This window comes from Oryzias latipes, chromosome 10, assembly GCF_053564925.1.
Source record: "Oryzias latipes strain Hd-rR chromosome 10, Olatipes_Hd-rR_3.1".
Taxonomy (NCBI): Eukaryota; Metazoa; Chordata; class Actinopteri; order Beloniformes; family Adrianichthyidae; genus Oryzias; species Oryzias latipes.
Window position 1 is genome coordinate 27878191 of NC_136246.1, and position 20534 is coordinate 27898724.

Consider the following 20534-nt stretch of genomic DNA (forward strand, 5'->3'; position numbering starts at 1 on the left):
GAGGCAAAATATCCTTGATGGTGAATCCACGATCTGCCAAGATCTCATCACCAGGGATCAGGTGATGAACAAAACCACTGTTCTTTGTGATAAAATTATCACTGGCCCTTCCACCAAAAAGTTTTGATACAAACATAACATATCCATTGGGGGCTATACAGTATAGGAGTTTGTATGTGTTATGATGTTTGTAATTGCTGTAAGTTTGTGATCTTTTTCTTAAGTTCTTTGGCCTTTGTACAAAGACCTCAGTGCAGTCAATGATGCATGTGGCTTTAGGATAATTTTTGTTAAATGTCTTAGGCCTGATTCTGTTCAGCGTATCCCTGGGCAACCAAACAATCACCTTTTCCCTCATAAACCTTGCAAGGATTGGTCTCCAAAATGTAAATATTTCAGATGCAGTGGTTCTACTCACTCCAAATCGTTTACCCAAGTCAGTGAACAATAAACCCAAACGGAGTCTCATTAAAACAAGCAAAAATTGTTCATGGACAGCCAATTTGGTATTAAGTGGTTGTGAGCAAAAAGTCAGAACGGCTCGCAAAAGTAGCCAGAAACTGTCAGCACATAAACCTGTATAAAATATAAAGTCTTTGTTATTTAAATTTTTCGCTGACACTGATGGCGTTGGATCAGTCTGAGTGCCACAGTCCTTCATCGGCTTGTTACCGCAGCTGAAACTGTAGTTGTGGTCCATGTGATCTGGCCACTGGATTCCAACATCACGTGTTTGCAGAGGCAAATTTTCCAAATTTCCAACATCCACATCTGTTTCCATTGGTTCAATAGCTGAGTTCAGGTGTAGTGGCTGAAGACATCTTTTTTTGGGTGGAGGTCTAGCTGGAGTTACCTAAAGAAAAAAAAAAGAGCTGTGCATTAGTAAAACATGAGAATGAAGCATATTTAAACTAACAATGTGATGCAATAACATGGCTCTGCCAAGAGACCTACTTACACGACAATCATAGCCCATGAACAACACAGGATATGGATTTTCTCTTGTGGGTTGTCCGTCAGGAAAATGTATCCCACACACCTTAGAGTGAAACATAAATATACATACATTGGTTGTTGTAAATACTTCTGAAATACTTTGCACATGCACAATTCCATTTTACCATCCTATTTATTAATCCTAGTTTAGTCTCCTGTTGTAATTGAAGAACTTTGTGGATTTTTTGTTTTTTTGCAAGAATGAAGATTTGTCTATTTAACATACTAGTTTAATTATTTAATAACACCAATCACAGAATAATCAAAAAAACAATTGGTTGAGTACATTTACCCATCATCTAGCAGATGTTTTTTTACCAAAAGAAAAGCAACAAGGACAAACAGTTAAGCCAATGCACAGAAATAAACTACAGTAACTTAATTACAGACCATACAAAGCAGTAAAAACAGAGCTTCAGTCTTGTAAAATCATATTTTCACTTGAAAACACTATGACATGAAAGCTTCAGCTGTGTTTTCGCCTGTGGCTAATAATGTTAGCATCTTAGCTAGCGCTGTTATGTCGTATGTTTACACCCTCTACGTGCAACATGTGGCATTAACAGATAGAACAATCAAAGCCAAACGTACCACAGTATTCTTGTTTGCTGTGAAGCCATCTCGGTTTATGTATTTCATCCACTTTTGACGCACATCTTGGTCCTCCGCTCGACCAGGAAATCCGTGTAATCCATAAGGCCGTAAACACGGGCAGTCTAGGTGCAGCAAAGGTTTGTGAATTTCACAAACCGTCTTATTCCAGGCCTGTATTTTTGCACTGCTGTTAAAGCAGCCGAAAACACAACATGTTCTTCCCGGCATCGTTGAGAAGAAAAAAAAATGGACAAACTTTTCGCATCCAAGCTTGCTTGTAAACTTACAGCGAACGTCTGCAACAGCCAATGCGGGAACAACAACAAGCTACTTCCTTAGCAGCAGAGCACCGCAGTAATGGCGGCGCTACTTTACTTCCGGGTTTCGCCGAATTTGTGTATAAATAAAGAATTGGCTCTCATGATTTCAGAGCTGACTCTTTCGAATCCCTACCAAGCAGCAGACATGACCATCACTGATTGTCATTGATACTCAACACTCCCAAAAGAAGGAGCTCAAAGTTGATCTTTGGTGTATCACATTCCCTCTTAAACATCACCTGTCACACCTGCACCACACCTCAGCAGTGTCTTACAGTGCAAATTCATGTCCTGCACAACTCAGTTGTACCTCTTTGCCACTCCAGACTCCTTCATACAAAACTATCTGTCACAGGTTTTCTATAAACACACAATGCAGCTCCTGGGCTCCCAGACTGTTATGGAGCAGAAAATGGCAAACTTCTGCAAGAATGAAGTGAGGAAAACAGTAAAAAAAGAGATAAAAAGTGGAAAAGCAGTTGCTCCTGACATCATAGTTATGGAGCTATGGAAGAATTTTAAAGAGGTGATGGTAGTTTTTGTGTTTAGCACAATCTTGGAGAGTGAGAGGATGCCTAAGTCTACCTTCTTAGAAGAAGGTAGACGTGCCGAGTTGTGGAAACTACAGAATAATAGAGCTGATGAGTCACTCTATGAAGTTATGACAAAGAGAAGTGGAAAGTAGGCAGAGGTCAGAAGTAAGCATTTGCGAGCAAGAGTATTGTTTCATGCCAAGATAAAGTCTCTAAAATGCTCTATTTGATTTGAGAATGCTGCTGAAGAAGTACAGAGAAGACCAGAAGAAGATGATGTGTGTCTTTGTAGATTCAAGGTCTATGACTTAGTGCTGAGAGAGGAGCTCTGCAGGTTTCAATGAAAACTGTCTGTAGAGCCACAGAGGTATGTTTGAGTGGTAGAGGACATGTGCAGCATGACGGCTGCAAAATAACTTAAACTAGTCTAAGGGGTTCAGTCACCATTTTTTGGTGCTAAAAATGCCACCATGTTGGAGCTAGATATCAGTAAGCAGTGATTGGTCCAAGTTAGTCTGTTTCTATAGCAACCACTCTCGCCAGTCAGGAGTGAGCTTGTTGGAAGTCCACACCACCACCACTTGAAAGCGGTCATGATGATCTGATTGATCATGATACAGTTCGGCAAAAGAAGTTACCAGGATTGTATTAATGTTGTGTAATTCTATTATTATACTTTTTATTGAGGTAAAAAAAAGTTATTATTTAATGTCCTGTTACCAGCTGTCTTTGACGAGATTGCTATTCAACATATTTCGTCACTGACAAAATAAAATGGCTGACTAAACATCATCGTAAGTAATGATGATATTTCTTTCTATTTTTGGTAAGAGTTTGTACCTGTGCCTTAGGCTAACCGGTCTGCGATTAATGGAGTCAACAAGCCATACACCCATACTCTGACCAAATATTCTCCCCATCTCTGCCACTCTGTGGTTTGAACATATGCCTCATTTCCTCCATCTCCTTTTGTCTTCTGGTTCTGTCTCCCTGCATCTCTTTTTGTCTTCATCTATAAGAAGAACGTTTATTCCCTTTGTCTTCAGAGTAATTTGCTTTAAAACATGAGTAGGGAAAGTGCAGTGGGGCACTTTTTTAAAGTAGCTAACATAATTTCAGATGTATTTTTTCATGCATATTGATTCTTATATTGCTTTTCTACATTGTTTTTATTTAGCTTTATCTTAATCATAAAAAAATAAAAATAACAAGAATATTCTTGGCTTTCCTTTCATGCATTGTTGTATGCCAACAACCTCCATCAAATCAGTGCTCCCCTTCAGTCTACATTTTGCCTTCATCCACCTCTCCTTCTGGCTTGCTGCTCAGTCTCTCTTTCATCCACACTTAAAACAACTGGTCTAGTTTTTCTTTGAGTCCCTTTCTTCTTCATTTCTCTACCAATCCAGTCTTCTTTGTACCAAACCTGTCTCTCATTCTCAGAGCCAGAAATTCCAAACGACTCTATCACCCAGCCCTCTCCTGGGGTCTAATTAATTTGCAGAAATCTCTATCAGCATTCCACTCCATTACCCATGATGTGGTGAGTAGCTTTTTTCTCCAAGCTCTCCAAGGGAATCAGGATGATTATGATCAGGATGTGATTTGTCATTTCTGCTGCGATGTGATCGTCCCTTTCCTCTGATAAAATGTTATAACAGTGGTTCTCACTCAGGTCAGAACAAATTGAACCATAACGCAGAAGTTCTGAGGCCTCCGAGTTCAGACGACGGAATCAGTGGGTTGGAGGTGAGTCTGTTGGGAGAGCAATAAACTTGTTGAGTCAGGAAAGAATGACAGTCGAGAGGAGATGAAGGAGGTGGATAACGAAACGGGGAGACAGGAAAAAACGGGCAAAGAAGGTGATGGTAGGGCTGAAAGAGAAAACGTTGAGGAGGTTAAGACTATAACAGTTACAAAGAAAAAGAAAAGTCAAAGCACACGTGCTTTATGGTTTGTTTATTCATCAAACATAATCGTATGACAGTCAGGCTGACAAAAAAATAGTCTCACTCCATCTTTCTGTGAAAAACCACCATTGGTGTGGAATGTATGCCTTGTTTCTTCATAGACGCATCGATGAGAAAGTATCTCTTGGTTATGTAACAGACAAAGTATTTTGTTAAGCTATTCTAGGCAGGTCTGATGCGACATTTACCGGGTATGTGTTGCTGAATGTTCTTAAACGTGCTTTAAGCCTGGTATTTCACACTGGACTGTTGCTACACAAGTCCATCTGCCCACAGTCGGGGGAGGTTTGGTGCAAAATGTTGAAGTGGTGCAAATCACACGAATCTTGCTCCAGGTTTCTTTCTCCCACAGCTCAATTATGATAAATGATAGAATTTGAGTCATATTTGGGCCAGTAGAGAAACCACAAATATTAGTTTGTTCTCCTTAGCTGCGTTTCCATTGACTCTGAAATTGCGCAGATTGGATATGCAATAATACATTTGCCTAATGGAAACAAGGCAATTTCGCAAAATGTTTTACGCTCAGAGGAGGTGGTTTTTAAAGCGCATCGAAATTAACATATTTAGTAATAAGACGCTGATGTCTTCTTTGATAGATGATGATGACCGCTAATGCCATGGCAGAAATTTGAATGGATCTGCTGTATATCAAAGTATTGTTCACATCCGTTGGCATGTTTTCGAATGAATTAACGCGTGAGTTAGTTTGTGTTTATTCACGTAATTGGATTGAATGAAAACAGTGTAATTGCAAAATTTTGCTTCTTTTGTGTGTGTTTTGAGCATATGCATAATGGAAATGCAGCTCATGATTAGATCATTTACAAAAGGTTGGAACTTTCATGAATTCCGCGACTTGCCCCATACCTCACTACCAAGTCTGAGTCCCTGATTGTCAACTGGTTTAACTTTCAAAGCGTGTTTAATTACTGTTTTTTTTTTGTATGTAGATCCTGAAAACCAACTTAAAAACGTGTCTAGCAATGCGTGAATGTTTGAGTTTTGAACACGGAAGGCTGAAACGAGCATTTATACATATTTACTAACACTTTTTATTGAAATTGGCCAAATAAATATAAGTTGTTGAGGGAGCCAGTGTGAACATAGCTTAAGCGACTGTGTTTCAGGCATTGAGACTCAGGGATTCCTCTGACCCCCTTCCACCCCTCTAAGAATTTTGACCCTAAAAACTATAAATTCTAAAGAACTGGATGATCTTTGGGTAAAAGCACAGAGCTTTGGGGGCCAAGAAAACACATTTTTACTAATCATTGCAAATGGATGTGATCCTTTTCTGTCAAGCTGCTCATAACCCTTGTGCTATCCTATGAGGTCCAGATGACCCGATCCTTACATTTACCTGTTATCCCTACCATGACACAGGTGGATAAAGGTGAAGAAGATTTTATGTAATCATGGACACCAGTGAAAATCACAAATCATTGAAGAAAAAAGGTTCAGTCTTGTGGGGTCTAGATGACCCCACTCCCAATGTCAAAGTGCCGTTTCCCCGGCCGGTTGGCTGCCTCGGTCCCGTCAAGGCCTGACCAGAGCTCTTCTAGGGCCGGCGTTTGGGGGTGGGGGCCTGTGCTTGCTCCGGGGGGGGGCCGGCGCTTTCTGGCTCCTCTCTCTCTGTGTGGGGGTGGTGGTGCTGGGCCTCGGGTGTCTGCGCCTCAGGGAGTGGGGCCCCGGGGCTGGGTGGGCCTGGCCCCCTTGCTGGGGGGGGGGGGGGGGACAGCTGTTTGACCACCGGGGGACAGTCTATCATCTGTCCCCAACTTACCCCCTTCCTCATATAACCTCTCATAATAGGGTGAGGGGGTGGGGGGCTTAGCCTGCGATGAGCCTTGGGGGGGGGGGGGGTTTACTAGGCAGTGGCCCCCCTCCTGTGGTTGCCGTATGGAGTGGGCCCCCCCTCTTTCGGTTTTATTTGCACCTTAGACATGTAGGGCCCTTGGTAGGGGGGGTGCTTGGACATCACTGCCAGCAAGCAGCGGATGTCCTCCTAGCACCCTACCCGCCAATTTTAACCGCACCTTAGACATTTAGGGCCCCTTGGTGGGGAGGGTGAGGGGACGTCACTGTGAGTAATCAGGAGATGTCCCCTTAGTGCCCTACCCGCCAATTTTAACAGCACCCCCCTTAGTACACACATGCCTCCCCCCTCAATATATACATCCCAACATAAACACACACACATGCACACACACACCCTTTCAAACAGACATACACGCACACACATTTTGCAAGGAAGGTGGGACTTGGGTCCGTCTGTCCCCTGCCTCTTCCCTGGTGGGGGGTACGGGCCCCTTTGCAGCGGCGGCCGTGTCCCCGGGGTGCCGGCTTCCTGGGCCCGGTGGTGCTCTCTCCGCGCGGTGGGGGGGTTAACATTACATCTGAGCCGGGGGTGTCTGGTCCCTGGGGGGTGGGTTCTGGTCCTTGCTCCTGAGTGCTGGGCCCCGCCAAATTTCCAACTGTGGCCGAGCCTGGTCTGGCCATATTTACAACACCCCTTGTGGGCCCTCTTTTTTCCTCGGGGTTCCCCCCTCCTGGGCGGGGGCGGCGGGCCCCTGCCTCGCTTCTCCCTGGACCAACCGTGGGCCGGGCGGGTGGCTGCCTGGAGTGCGGAGCGGGTCTCCCTTGGGGGGTCCTGGCTCGTACCTGGGGTTGGGGCGGGGGGATGCCCGGAACTCCTGGGTGGTGGTGGGGTGCTCGTTTGGGGCTGTGGGCGTCCTTCTCCGGTGGGGCCCTGCGTTGGGTTCTCCCGGCGCGGCGGGGGGGCTGCTCTCCTGGTTGGGCTGGGGCGGCGCTCTCTTTCCCTCCGTGCGTCCCTGGCCTCTGGCCCTGGGGGCCTTGCGGCGGCCCTGCTGGCCCTGGCCTGGGTGGCGGGCTTGGTCGCCCGGGCGGCGGTTGTTCCCTGCCGGTTCCCGTGTGGCGTTGGGGGGATTCCGGCTGCCGCTGCTGCTGCGGTGGGGGTCTTGGGGTGGGGATGGCTGGGCACTCTCCCTCCTTCTTTTCACGTTCCACCATCCATTTTAGAAGAACATAAACACTCACCTGAGCACTGGTGTTAGCTCACCTTTGCACTAACAGTTTGCATGACTGAATGACTGAAATATTTCACACTAGTTGGTTTTAAGGCATAAGTATGCGTGTGAACACTATCTGTTTTGTGTACATGTCGACAGGTGGACATTTTTGCAGCTAGCAGGTGTGTTTATAACATTTGAGTGTGTGTGTGGACAGGCTCCGCCCCTTTTTCTTTTTTTTTCTACATTTGAACCTTACCATAATGATTAACAACCAGTAAACTTGTTGCTTTATGCTGCTTCATGGTCTTATCCCCCTTCCCCTCCTATTATCACCCCCTACCCCCCCTCTCTTTAACGTCCCTCTCTCTTCTTCCCCTCTTTCCTTTTCCGTCCGGTCCAACACCAAAGATTTTCAGACATGATTGAAATTAATAAAGTTTGGCCTCAATTACAAAAGGGGTTTATTCAGACATACCTTTGGTTTGTCTGAAGATTAATAACCCCTCTTGTTAAAGTAAAATATGTCCAACACAAGAGGCCCTCAGCTCTCATATGTCTGCCCAGCTGTTGGACAGGACAAGTTAAAAAGAAAAAAAAAAAAAGTGCCTAGGACAGCACCAGGGTAAATATGAAGGGGTCACTTTAAAACTCACATTTCTTTTGATACGTGCTGTTGTTTTATAAGATAGAATTATTAACAAAGTTAATTGGATCAAATTTCAGGCTATCAGCTTGTCTGAATTCAAGAGAAAAATGGGTCATGGATTATGGTCAACTCATTCAGTCATTGAAATTACAGCTATGGGAACCAAAATGATTTAATCTGCCATGATGAGCTGTTGTCTCCACGCAACAAAATGCCTTTCAGGCCCTCAACACTCACTTGTTTCTGTGTGGAAAAATATATTGACCTCTTGTTTGAAGAAAAGAGTAGGATAAATGAAAGAAGTCATTTGCCACCCTTGAGGCATTATTATGCAGTCAACACATTTTGTTCAGACATAGTGTGTCACAAAGATGCTGGGTTGTCCACTAATAAATGCTGTCACACTTATTTCTAGGATTTTTTGTTATTATTACTGATCATAGAAAGCCATGACTGGTTTCTGATGACACTGAAGAGATTTGAACATAAAAAAATGGTTCTGTTATCAATATAATTCCATTGTTATGTTATGCTACGCTAAGGCAGGACTTCCAATGAAAAGTCTATGTCAATGCGTATATCCATGGTTTGGGCTCCTGCGTTCAAGATTCTCACGGTTGTGCATTGATGAACAAGTGTTTAAGTCCGTTTTTGGGCTCTCTACATAGAAAAAGCACAGCCATTGAACACATGTTGAAAGACGCAAGTCTTTGATATGTCAGAAAGGAGCTGTGAAACTAAAAACCTGAAGCAAGATTTGTGAGTACAGGCGCTAGTAGCAACAGTCCGATTTGAACAAAGTTTGCTAAAAGCGCGTTCTAAAACCTGCAGAATACGTATTAAATGCCTGGTGTGTATGTGTGTAACTGATGCATTAAAACACATAAATATTACAAATTCCAGTTGGCTCATCCGTGCTCCTGTACCTGGCCGTGTACCTAGTCTCTGGTACACTCGCGCCTCCAGCCGTCCCCCCAACTCCATCTGGATGAAGCTCGTCTGCTGGACTTTAAATGTGTAGTTGTAGCGTTAGATAAGTTAATTCTTCTCTATGAGTTTTGGTAAATTATCTGTCCGTCCTGGGGGAGGATCCCTCCTTCATGTGGGCACCCTGAAGTTTCTTTGTTTTTTCCGGAATCCGTTTTTTTTAGGAGTTTTTCCTTACCGCGAAGGGGGGTCAAAGGGCAGGGATGTCCAGTTTAGTTTAGTCTGTTTAATTAAAATTTAGTGTTATCCTATTGAATTCTATGTATTCATGATCCTTTCGATTTTATATTTTACTTTTTCAGTTACCGATACGAAGCCCATCGAGACGAATGTTGTTGTAAATTTGGGCTCTACAAATAAAATTCATTTGAATTGAAAAATAATAATTTTTGTATTGCCTGGATTCAAGCTAGTGTCCAATATTGAGCATATTTTATTCTCAACTTTCTTTTAAAATTATTTTTGTTTATTGGTTTATTTCAAGCAATTAAAATCAAAAGAAGACATACAAATGCATAGATATTTAAAATCTAAGATAATAATCAAACTAATTTGACTACATGATAAATACATAAATTAAAAATAAAAACTGTAAAATTTCAAGCAGGTTACCGATTCTTAATGCAAGTGGTTTATATTTGTTTGGCTTTTTATGATCAGACGATAACAATTTTACATCAACATAAAGGACCAGAAAGCAGCGGCTTGGTTTAGCATAACTCCAGCCATTTGCATTTTACATTTATTTTCTTTGTTTTATTTTGACAAAACGTTTTAGTTTTGTCCTTTTGTCTGTCGATCTCAAATCCAGAATCATCCCATTTCAAATTAAAATGACCTTTAGGTTAAACAAAGCAATTTAAATATTCAGATTTATGTTTAAGTGTTGAGTTTTTCCATGAAAGTTTGTTTTTTAATGCAAAATTCAGATCCTGTACATGTTCAACAACTTCATATTGGATAAACCACTTCTCAACGGTGTTGCAAGATCGGTGATCAATGTCAGTCAGGAAATGGGCTGCACAGTGGTGAAGTGTTTAGCATTCTTATCTCACACTGAGAAGATTCAAATCTCTGTTGGGTCCTTTCTGTGGGGAGTTTGCATGTTCTTCCCATGCATGTTCTTGTTGTTCATACTTGATTTAATCCAGGAACACCAGTCCAAAACATGCTTCACAAGTTAAGTTAATTGATTATTCTAATTTTTTCCCTTTAAATGTTAATGTGTATCATTTCATGGAAAATCATAAACTATCATGCCCAGCAATGACTAAAAGTGTATAAACTCACAGAAATGCGGGCATGGTTCTTAGCCTGCAGATCAACCACAGAGTTTGGGGGAACCCAGTGACCAACAGTTTCATATTAATCAATAATCCTTTTAGCTCTGTGTTCAACTTTGTTTTGTTCTAAAATTAGGGAGATTTTATTTAAAAGACAGAAAAACAGTTCTTCGTCGATAAGGTTGGACCCTGAAATGAAATGAAATGAAATGAAGTAATTGAAAGTAATCATTTCATTGAGTGCATTTTTACAAGCTAAAGAACTGTTGACCCTTGATGTTCACCTTCAGTCACCTACATTCACACTCTGTGACTTTGGTGTTTGTATCAGCTTTTGCCAGCATTCATCTCTCTCAGCAGGTTTGATACATCCGTTGTTGATATATCACACAGCCTCTCCACAGACTCTCCAAACTGTTTGATCACATTAGGGATGTATATGCTTGAAACTATAGCCTCTTCAGCACAAAGCAATCTAATGGAGTGGTTTCATGTTTATAAAGCCAGTGGATTTGGGTTGCATTTATTGCCTTGTGTTTTAAGAATGGCAAAAAAAGAGGAAATAAACTACCTTAGGTTTATTAGGGATGTTGCTTTTTTGCCAAAGTGATTTTAAATACTGCATATTAGGCAACAATGGGCTGTGTCATCCTCCGGTTCAATGATGTCCTGGGCAAAAAAACAAACAAAATAAATAAACACCCCGAAGGTTTGTGTGGAATTCTTGTGATTTTATTCTACAGCAGGTAACCAGCAGAGACTTCAAAACCAGCTCTAAAACACAGGCCCCTCCCCGGGCAAGGCTGTTCTACTTTGACTTAATGAGTTAACTTTGGTCAGGCATTACAAAAGCCTACCAAAACCAGAGTTTGGGTCCTTTGACCCAGGAAGTAAAACTGAAAAGGTAAGCAGACACATGCCAGCAAAAAAAAAAACATAACACGCCCAAACAAACCACCCAACAAATTAAAGGAGCTGGCAACTGTGTGTATGTCATGTATTATCAGGGCTCAGATGTTTCAGTAGTTGAATGTTTGCACCAGTGATGGGTAGATGAGGCCTTGTGAATTGTTTTGGCACATTGCTCAAACTGTATTGATACTGTGTCGATACTGTGTCATTTATTACTGACCCCTGCTGTCCAAAAATGTCAATGCAGGCAACCAAGTATTGAGAGACGCCGCTGATATATTATATTTAATCTACAGTGATCCCTCGCTATAACGCGGTTTACTTTTCATGGTTTCGTTACTTCACGGATTTCCATCGCGCATTGTGTTCTGCATTCTGATTGGCTAAAAGTCACTCCGCTTCTTCTCTATCTGTGCGTCAATAATGTTGCAGTTTAATATGTACACGTACGTAGCTTACCAAATTTACATTAAGGACGTGCAAATTCTCTTGATGGTGGCATGTCGGTGTATAAGGATCTTTTTGCAAGAAGAAAAAAGAGCGACAACAACTGCCTATCACTATGTTCTTCTCCTGAACAAACACACCTGGACCACGGGCTTCAAAATAAGAAAACACTGCAGAGTGGAGTCAGTTTGCAGCGGCTCAGTCTGAAGAGCAGTGAAATACACTTGAGTCACTATTTGTCCGACCGTACTTTGTATTTTTTCATAATCATTTTAAATTTTCTCCCGTTTAATCCAATTACTCGGGTCGTGGTGGGCGGGGCTAATCTCCGCGATTTGAAGCATTCTGTTCACATTGATGATTAAAATTATTATTTGACAGTACAGAAGTTATTTGTTGAAAAAAACGTTTCTAAAGTACTTTTATTTATTAAACAAATGCTTGAGCCTGTAAAATGGTTTGTTCTTTCTTTTCAATGTATAATAGAGTATTTAATTGTATAATAATTGAAAAAAAAAGAGGTTTCTACTTCACGGATGTTGACTATCACCGGTTCTTTTTGGAATGTAACCCCCGCGAAAAACAAGGGTTTACTGTATACACAATATTTGTCATTGTAGTTCCTCATTCCTATGTAATGTAACCAAGAAGATCTGGTAATTTTTCATAATAAAATATCTTTCAAAATAAAAGATAGCTTAGACTCGTAATTAAACTAACTAAAAACCGGCAAATTGACGCGAAAACCGCCCGAACCAAATTTTCTCCGCAAAATCAAAATCAAACCCACCCAGTTGGGAAAACCGCATAATCTGGCAACACTGCTGATAGACACTCCTGTACGGCCTGGCGCGAGATTTACGTGTGTCACTTTATGAGCTCGACGCGTGAGCCGATGCGTCCGTGTTGCCAGACCCATCACTAGTTTGCACCCACCCAGCCAGCATTAGCTTGGTCCCTGAGCTTATGGTGTGTGGGTGTGTGTGTTCCTGTGTGTTTGTGTGTGTTCCTGTGTTAAGTTTGACAGGTGAAACTGCCACAGGTTCTATGATTGCTAAACAAATGGTTCCCCTTCTGTCAAACCCATGCAATCACCAACCGAACCCAAGAGACACATAGTCTATAATCTGATTTGTTGCATCATTACAAAGGAGACATTATGTTACTGATTTATTGATCATTTTACAAATCTGTCTGGATGCTAGAGCTGCAGTGCTTGAAAAAGTACAGAAAACACATTTTTGGACTGCCTTTTTTGTTCCTTTTGTGCACTCTCAATTAGTGTTTCAGCTGTTGAGAATGATGCTTTTTCTGATACTAAAATCTCAGTGAAGAGAGATGTAGATGATTTCCTCACTGAACCAGCCAGTCATTTTAACCCGCCTCTGTTCCAGCGATCAAACCCCTTCTTAATGCAGCGGAATAAGCCACCAACACTTTAGCAGATAGATTGAGGGCACCAGGAAACAAAGCTGCATGTTCAGGTTGGAGATGGCAATTTTTGTTGTATTATCAAAAAATTATCATCTTACTGTAACATTTTTTTTTTTTTTTTTGCTCAGCCATAAAAAACTTCTGAAAGACCCACTCTGATCCTCTTTTGATCATTTGTGAAATTGTCTCCAAAAATCTTTTTAATCATGAATGTGGTTTTTAGCTAAAAAAGACAAAAAAACCTGTGTTGTTTTCGAGGACATGGTTTCTGTAGAGCAGCGGGAGTTCATTAAAAAATTCGCCTGAGTTATGGGCGGATTTATTGCTGCGGAGCAAGCCCCTCCCCCACTTCCCATCAAACATTTGTTTACGTGCTCTCCCGCTACCCTGCAGCCCCTCACACTCCAAACCTAACATTTAACAGTGCAACAAAAAGTGCAGAAAAATTGAGCAAGTTTGAGCTCCAACAGGATCAAAAACAGCTGATACCCACCCACCCCTCTCTCATAAGGTGTCATAAGTGAAAAACAAAGCAATAAATGTACAAAGATGTCAAAGTTGGAAAGAAATCCCCTCCACAACATGACTGTAGTGCTCTTTTGAGCCACTGCAAGTTTTATACTTCCTGGTTTGCATTAAATTCTGGAAGCTGGAGGCTTGAATAGAATTACAATTAACATTACATATCGATCCATCCTCTGAAATTGTTGTCACTTTTAAAAATATCTTGTTTTGCCAAACAAAACGTATAAGCATGAAAGTGAAACTATCTTTGAACAAGCATACACAATCACATGAGCAGATGTGTCCACACATTTGCTTGACATGTAATCAATACAGTATGAGACAATGAGGGTCAATTTTGATCAAATTCCTTCTACCAGAGGATTATTATTATTTTTTGTTATCAGTTTGCTCTATGTTATTTTAGGCTCAGAAACAAAGAAAACCAATTGACTTTTTAACTATCTTTTCCTTCAGATAGTGATTTGGGAGACATGTGAGAAACAAATACTTAGCGTTTGAATGACCTTGTTGAATAGAAGCTTTTATTTGACAGGTTTCTAGTCAAGAAAAATGGATGCTGCCTGCTTTGTTGGGGGAGGGAAGACAGGAAGTGAGATGTTACCGGGATAAGATTGACAGGCACAACATCAGCCGAAATACACGATCATCTTCACTAAGTCATATGCTGTTATTTACCAATAATCTGTGTGACAAATTCCAAAAGTAAAATGAAAGTCGTTCCTTTATGGGCATTTTTTCTTTGTTTCTTTCACCTTTATTTAACCCGGGGGTCCCATTTAGATTTAAAACCTCTTTTTCATAAAATTGAATTTTTTAAGGGAGCCCAGGAAAAGAATCAACAAAAATACAACGAATGCCATACAATTAGAACAGAGTTAGTATGCTGATTGAATTGTATATAGATTCATTAGTTAGAACATATACAATTTAAAGACGCAGGCTCAAGTGCTCCCGATCTAATCTACAGTATGTTGTTTAAGAATTTTGAGTTAAACTGATAAAAGGAACACAGATGGAATGAGTTCCATATCTATCCCTTTATTTTATGGATTTCTTAAAGCTTATATTTTTAAGAAACATCCTCATGTATGAATGTATTCATGTTTGACATAATTTGTACATCCTTCGTCTGAAACTAGATACTATTCTACTTGTTTTTTATTCCAGACGTTGTTTTTCTTTTGCCAGTGGAGTTTGCCATTCTGATAAAACATCACAGTTTTAGTTTAAAACTTTGACCCATCTGAGAAATCACATGCTTAAGCTTGTTTTTTCATTTATTTATTTATTTTTTTTTTTTGTACCACAAATATTTGAAGACGGTTTCCTCTTGAATGACACTTGTGCCATACTAGTGAGTTTAAATACATAATAATCCATTTTACCGTTGTGCCTAGCAAATAATCTTTGCATTTACTTGTCCCCCAGCTCCCATTCTCTCAACCAGGCTGGACTTTTAGTTGCCCCCTCTCTGACTTGCTTTTATTAAATGGATGGAGCTTTTGGCAGCCGACTCTGTGGCTTGTTTTCCCAGGATGTAAATGATGCGTTGTCTGTTTAGCAGGATACAGAAAATGCAGACCTCTCATTACTGAGGAAAAGCACCTTAGCAGCACCGTGACTCAGTATCTGGTACCAAGAAGTTTTTATTCATGTCAGATTTCAAAACAAAGAGAATTTTCAAATACATTCTAAATAAAGTGTTTATATCGAGCAACAGAAACATTTTTGTTTGTGAGTAAAAACAGTCCCAATGCAGCTCCATTTAGTTAACAACTTTAGTTAACAACAACCACTATTGGAAACTTTTTTTTTCACAATTTAGTATAGGTATAAAACAAAACCTAAACTTGATTTCATTTTTATTTTTCCAACGTTGAATATCCAAAACACATCCGGTTAAATTAGATTAAATTACATAACTTTATTTATCCCACAATGGGGAAATTCACTCTGCGGCAGCAAAAAGGATATCAAAAATGACATTCAAATTAAATAAGTACAGCTGCAAAATTGACATATGATCCACTGGAAACATATGATCCACCTTTCTTTCTTTCTTTTTTTTTTTTTTTTTTTTTTTATAAATAAATTGGTAAGAAAGTAAACACCAAAAAAACAACAGTTAAGGAACGGTTGTTTTCATTGGTGTTTACTTTATTTTTTTATTATTTTAATTTACTATTTTATTATTTTATATTATGCATCCATGTTTCCCAATTGAGGTTGGATTAAGGGTAAAACATAATCTCAATCAAACCCTTAGAAAATATTGTCATGCAAAATAACTGTGCTCTAATTTAGGTTTATCTTTACTAGCTTTAGTGTTCTCCAGGTGCAAAATGTTAAAATAACTGAGATAACTTTAAGTCAATATAAAAGGTTGGATACTTCCCTCTGCTGTGGTTTCAGACTGGATAAAAACTAGATAAATTGTGTCTGATTCACTATTTTTAGGATTCAGTGATTACTTCTTTTGAAGTTGATTTCTGTTTTAGATGCATTTTCAAAGCCCCGGCCTTCTATTTTATCTGTCAAACACATTCTGGTAACTAACTGCTTTTGGCGCGAACACAATGGCTTCTTGGCAAGATTAGAGAGCCGAGATCTAACTGCAAAAAAAGGCAGACAAGAATTGAATGTTGATACATTAAACAGATGCAACATTGCAATAATAATAATGATACAATTCTGGGATATATGCTTGGCAAGGTTACTATGATTGCTCAAATTTTGGCCAGTTAATCTCTAAAAAATTAACATTGAAAGCCTGTCACAGTTTTATTTGAATCAAATCAAATCAAATCAAACTTTATTTATAAAATAGCGCTTCTCATGCACTTTGTGCAGCTCGAAGCGCTTTAACACTAAAAACAGTAAACACACAACATTACAATAAAAACCCCAACCCACCCTTCACCCTTCCCACTCCCCTCCATTAAACCACATGACCCATGGCTCCCACGTACAATGAAATATGACTATGTAACTGTAAAAGAATAAATAAATAAATAAATAAATAAATAAATAAATAAATAAATAAATAAATAAATAAACAAACAAACAAACAAACAAACAAACAAACAAACAAGTATGGCTTGGCTCTGCTGTGAGGAAACAGTATCTGGGAATCCTTTCATACCAGGAGCCAGCCTGGCCACCGGAACATCGCCACAGTGCCCACCCAGACCGGGACAACACCGGGGTCCCCCTCACAGCCAAAAGCTGTAAAATTAGACCCCAGCCGCCCCAGCAAGGGCAACAACTGCAGCAACAACCGCTGACCAAACCGGCATCCCTGGAGGAAAAGACCCCCTCAAGAAACACTGGGGCTAAAATCATAAGATGCTAAAATTAAAAACATAAAATTGAAAATAAGATGCGTAAAATTACAATAAATACATAAAATAGCCTATACTAAAACTAATAGAATAAATTAGCAGTTAAAATCAACTAAAAGCTAAATTAAAAAGGTGGGTCTTGAGCCTCTTCTTAAAAACCTCTACAGTCTCTGCGGCCCTGAGGCAAGAATACATATTAAAGGACGGCAATATAATTTACATTTTTATGTTTCAAGTATTTTTTTACTTTTTTTTTTAGTGTATTTTTAAATTGTATTAAGAGGTGCCAGGTACATGTTTTTAGAAAGGCCTGTAGCAACACAAGTACACTTTGACAGTTTTTCGTTTCTGTATTTAGTCTTTTTTTTCTGTGTAAAGTAAAATATTTTGTTTCTGTAAATAGCAATCTTAGGATTTAAAAAAAATGTGCTCAAATTAGTTTGTAGTTTTCAGCCGTCAAGCATTTATTTTCAGCTACAATATTTAAAAAATAAATGAATAAAAAATAGTCTGATGATGATTAAACAACAGTTTAATTTAATATAGAGTCAAGAAAAAATAGAGTATTGTTGTTCTATTTTAACAACCTATTTAAAAAAACAAATAAAAAAACACTTTTTGGAGCCACCAGCTGTGAATTTATGCTTTTACTCACAGTTAAAATCTACATGCTTCCACTGGTGAATGTCATCAGAAGTCAAAAGTTCCACTTCCATAGCTATGTCTCCTGATAAGTCAATGATTCTCGATAACTGTAGTTTAGATGTAAAGTCATGGATGGCAATTCTTTTTTTTAAACTCAACCAGTAAAAAAACTGAAATTTTAAGTCATTGGTCCTGAAGCCAAAAGAGAGAAACAGTTTTCGAAGCTAAATTAATTCTCATTAAGTCATTCAAAAACAGAAACATCATTTTTGACTCTAAGCTAACTGTTATGCCTCATACTGAGCAGGTGATTGATTAAAACTGGTTTTTATCATCTTAGAAATCGGGCTAGGGTCCGCCTTCTCTCTCTTGCTAATATGGAAATGCTTATGCATGTCATGTTATCATCAATAAAATTGATTACTGTAACGCCCCGCTTGCTGGTCTTCCATAAACTAGCATTAAGAACCTTCAGCTTCTCCAGAACTCTGCTGCACAAGTTCTCACCAAGACCAGGTTGGCGGGCTCACATAACCCCAATTTTAAAAGCCCTGCAATAGCTTCCCAAATGCTTCAGGATTGATTTTTGAGATAGTTTTAGTGGTTTTAAAATGTTTTAACCGTTAGTCAAATATGAACCGTCACGGACCCTGAGATCCTCTGGCTCTGGACTATTAACCATTCCAGCTGTAAAAACCAAAACTTACACAGAGGCAGATTTTATAGCACCATGGGCCTTGTTCATGGAACAGTCTACTAGAAGACTGCAGAGCCGCAGAGAACATAGACATTTTTAAGAAAAGGCTCAAGACCCATCTTTTATAATCTGCCTGTTTGAACTTGGATGTGCAAACTGGTTTTAACTAATTATTTCCAATAGCTTTGGTCAAATCTGATGAGGGAAACAAGTTCTTGATTCAAGTTCAAGTAAGAAAAACCTGCATATTGTGTTCTATCACCCCTTTTCTGTCCTCTGGTAACCTTTTCATGCAAAACAACCAATGTATTTTAAACTAAGGCAAACAAACACATTGACCCAACCACATAATCCCTTCGGTCAATGTAAACATGCCACCTTTATAAGTGTTTGCACCATTTGTTGCAGAAATGTTGACATCCCCTAAAGAGATTATACGCCCATGTGATGAAACATAAACATTAACCTACAATAAAATATCTGTTAATTTCATTTGTAGTTGATAGATGCAGTAACTGGTGTTCAAAGCAACATTTAAGTAATCCATAAATGTGTCATTATACCATCAAAAGCGAAGTTCGGAGCACGGGAATCCAAAAAACATAACATTATTTATTTGCTTCGCCCCATCTGTGGAATTTCCCAACACTGATACCGCCAAATAAAGTCAGGTTGAGACGTAAAAAAAACCCTGCAGAACCCAACAAAGCTTAGCTGATCATCCATGGCCCCATCAATCTTTTAAATCTGCTTTACTCATTTTCAGGATCGCAGGGATGCTGGAACCGACCCTCCTGGGGGTGGGGTAAACCCTTGACATTTCCAGACCCTTTCAGGGCAATGCAGAGACCAAAACCACAGCCTCACATCCACAACGAAAGGATCATTTAGAGTCACAAGTTACTTGTGAAGTATGTTCTGGGACCATGGAAGGAAGCCAGAGTGACTGGAAAAAATCCTGAAGGGGGAAGAGGCAAACTCCAAACAGAAAGGACCACACACAGGGATTTGAATCTGCATCTGAGGTAAGAGTGCAAAACAGGATGCAACCTTTATTCATTTCATTTTATTTAAAAGTTGTGTTATATCAACCCTCAGTAGTCCCTCCTATTTGTTGAGTTTACTCATCCCATCGCCAGTTTACAATGATGCACGGTTGACCCCCCCCCCCCCCCCCCCCTCACACACACACACACCGTTAGCATTGTTCACATTTAAAATTTAACCAGAAGGTTTTAAACATTTTTAACTTTGACATGTTCGGTTGTAAAACAGTCAGAACCAGAGTTTTGAGGCATAATTGTGAAACACCTCTAAATTAATCCTTGAAACTTTATTTATAATTCAGAAGAATTTTGCCTGTTTTAAAGACATTTTCCATATTGTTTTAACTTTGTCTTTTCTGCTTTTGTGGATTTGTTCATTTTTTTTAGTCTATACATATTTGATCTCTAATCTGAAACTTAAGAACAGGTTGATCTCAATTTTTGGATTCCTCTAGTAAAAAAATGACACAATTTCCCACTTGGTTTTGAGTTTTTTTAGGATAGTTTCAGGTTCATAGTAAAACTGTTGTATAATATCATTAAAAATATATTTGTAAAGAAAAAGATGGGGTTGTACTACAAAGATGGATGTAAATATGGAGATAAGGCAGAAAAACTGTTTTAAAGATTAGTTATTCAAGCAAATTGGAAAAAAAAAAAAAGAAAAGCTCCAAAAGGCCCTAGACTACTAAGGGGTAATAGAGGTATATGTAAACTGCACCACTGCCATGTCAAATAGAAGATAAAACAAAGAGGTATTTTACAACCACACTACCACAGCTTTCTTGTGAAGATTAGATCTATTTAGAAATATGAAATCTTTTTGACTACTCCATTACAGAAATTAATAAATAACACGAGTGAAAAGGCTGAAGAAGCTCAGACAAGGCCAGATCAGGACCTGTTGTCTTGTGTTGCCTTCAGCTGTGCTCTTTAGGCCGCATTAACTGCATGTGTCACATCTCTATGACAAACAAAGAGAGGGTGACAGTGGGGTCAAAAAGAAAGGAGGGGAGATGGATGAATGGGGAGGCGGTGACAGAGAGGTGGTGTATAAGCCGTGAGTTCCGTGCCATGCACTCAATGCCAACTGCTTAACTTGGTTCTTTGCCAGAGGCTT

General features: G+C 39.7%; 1 long non-coding RNA gene across 1 annotated transcript; it reads right to left on the reverse strand.

The window, feature by feature from the left end:
* Nucleotides 1–638: 638 nt before the first annotated feature.
* LOC105353692 (uncharacterized) lies at nt 639–1794 on the reverse strand. Its single transcript, XR_013658409.1, has 3 exons — nt 1588–1794; nt 959–1039; nt 639–853 (listed from the first exon to the last, which is right to left on the reverse strand). It is a non-coding gene; the product is annotated as an uncharacterized LOC105353692 (long non-coding RNA).
* Between the last annotated feature and the right edge of the window lie 18740 nt (nt 1795–20534).